Source organism: Budorcas taxicolor, chromosome 15 (genome assembly GCF_023091745.1).
Source record: "Budorcas taxicolor isolate Tak-1 chromosome 15, Takin1.1, whole genome shotgun sequence".
Lineage (NCBI taxonomy): Eukaryota > Metazoa > Chordata > Mammalia > Artiodactyla > Bovidae > Budorcas > Budorcas taxicolor.
The window spans coordinates 17281269-17283785 of NC_068924.1; positions in this window are offsets into that span (position 1 = coordinate 17281269).

Consider the following 2517-nt stretch of genomic DNA (forward strand, 5'->3'; position numbering starts at 1 on the left):
ATAAATCTTAATTTACATTTCTCAGGATTGTTAAAGATTAAGTGAATATTACCTGTCACTCATTTAGATTGAATAGACTCTTCAAAGTGAGAGTAGTTATTCTGTGCAAACTAGGAATGTCTTATGTTATTAGTCAAGAAGCCAAAGACATTGTGTGTAGTGTTGCTAGAAATAAGAGGAACCCATGTGCTCAGGTCTGAAGTGGGTACAATTTCTCATAAGCTCATCATTCAGAATTTGTTGGGGGTGAGGTTAGGGATTTTGTTTTCATTACTACAGCAGCACAGAGAGTGGGAAAGAAGGTGGAAACTAAACTGCTCAACTGAATGGATTTATGAAGGGAAGAGATTATCATATTCGGTATGGTACAATGCCTGTTGTTAAGCAGAAAAAAAAAAAAATGCAGCATAAGTATCCTGAGTTGCATCTTATCTAGAAAAAAGAAACACATTGTAGGCAGGGTCTATGTACACCAACCTCAGCTATAGTTCAGAGAAGGGAAAGCTTCTGTATACTGACAATAGTGGGTGATTGAGGGGACAGAAATGTGGTATTACAGATCTCTCATGGCAAGTAATTCACAGTGAATCCTTATCTTTGAAGGAACAAAAAGATAACATATGGAAAAAAATTGTTCCTAGGACTATGACAAAGGCTGCTTTCAAAAATACCTGTGTAGTAGTTACAGCTAGCTCCCTTTTGTACATCATTGTGTGCTAAGTACTGACCTAGAGGCCTTATTTGTATTAACTCCCTTAATCCTTACAAAAATTCAATAGGGTAGGTACTATTGTTATCTCTCCTATATAAATGAGGAAATTGAGGCATGGAGTGGTAAAATGGAGTTCCCAAGGTCAACCACCTGGTAAGTAGCTGAGATGGATTCAGTTCCAAGCAGTCTTACTCCAGAGCTCAAGTTCTTAATTCACTATGTTTGTCTTCTCAGTACTTTCAAATAAGTATCTGTCTTAACTATAACAGGAACTAGGTAAAATACATGGGGGGAAAAAAACAAATATAGAATACTTCACTGAAGATAAGCATAACTGACATTGAATCCAAAAGTCAGTCATCTGGAAAACACCTGCAAAACTCTCTTAAATCTGGGGTGGGGGGAGGGAGGGAAATGAAAGAAAAATAAAGACAAAGGACCAACAAGTAAATGGTATTTATTAAAAAGAAAAATAAATGGTACTCTAAAGCAGTAATTACAATATAAGATAAAAACTTAATATTTTTACCAATTGGACAGATTTAAAAGGCTTTGTTTCATTAAGGTCTCTTCACTAAAGAGATCAAACTAGTCAATCTTAAAGGAAACCAACCCTGACTGTTCATTGGAAGGGCTGATGTTGAGGCTGAAGCTGTAATACTTTGACCACTTGATGCAAAGAGCTGACTCTTTGAAAAAGACCCTGATGATGGGAAAGATTGAAGGCCAAAGGAGAAGGGATTGGCAGAGGATGAGATAGTCAGATAGCATCACTGACTCAATGGATATGAATCTGAGCAACTCTGGGAGACAGTGAAGGACAGGGAAGCCTGGTGTGTTTCAGTCATTGGGGTCACAAAGAGTCAAACATGGCTTAGTGACTGAACAACAACAACTTCATTAACAAAATTAACAGAAATGTGAATGTTCAGGGGAAACACAGTAAAGAAAAAATTCTTCAGACATCTAGGTAGAAAAATTGGAAGGCTTACTCCATGTTTCTATTATATTAACTATCAGAAGACAAGTGAACAACCTCTACATATTTTTAATGGAATAGAGTGATGAAGATGCCAGAAGGAGTATCAAGGCATGCAGCAGCTTAGAAAATATAGTACTCTGCTGTTGCCTTCAAAAATGCCAAAGGTTTATACCAGCACGTGGAGAGAGTAATCATGAATTTTGGAATATGAAAGTTAAGTGTTTAAAAAATGATTAAGGACTAACTAAAGAGCAAGGGAAGGTAGGGGTAAAAAACATAAATATGCTAAATCCAAATGCCAGTGGAATGAAAAAAGGAGCTCCACATTTTAAATTACTGTGGAAGATAAAAGGTGAAAAACCCAGTAAGTAAGAGAAGACTGGCATATATCATAAATTATTAGACATCAATGCAGAAAGTGTTAAAATAGGACAAGAACTATTCTGTATAAGGACAATTACTCAAAATTAAGTTATGGAGAAACTGAAGATGGTCACAGAAGAATTGGTTCTTATGAAGGATGACACGAGAATTTAGCATGCATTTAGGAGCTGACTGGGACCCTCCCTGTAGACTGGGGAAGCCAGCAGATACTATCTATACCTTCTAACTGAAGCCCACTCAAGTTACTGTTAGTCAGTCAGTTGTGTCCAACTCTTTGTGACCCCCATGGACTATAGCCCACCGTGTTCTTCTGTTAATGGAATTCTCCAGGCAGTGATATTGGAGTGGGTAGCCATTCCCTGATCCAGGGATTGAACCTGAGTCTCCTGCATTGCAGGCAGATTCTTCACCATCTGAGACTTCAGGGAAGCCCTTTAGC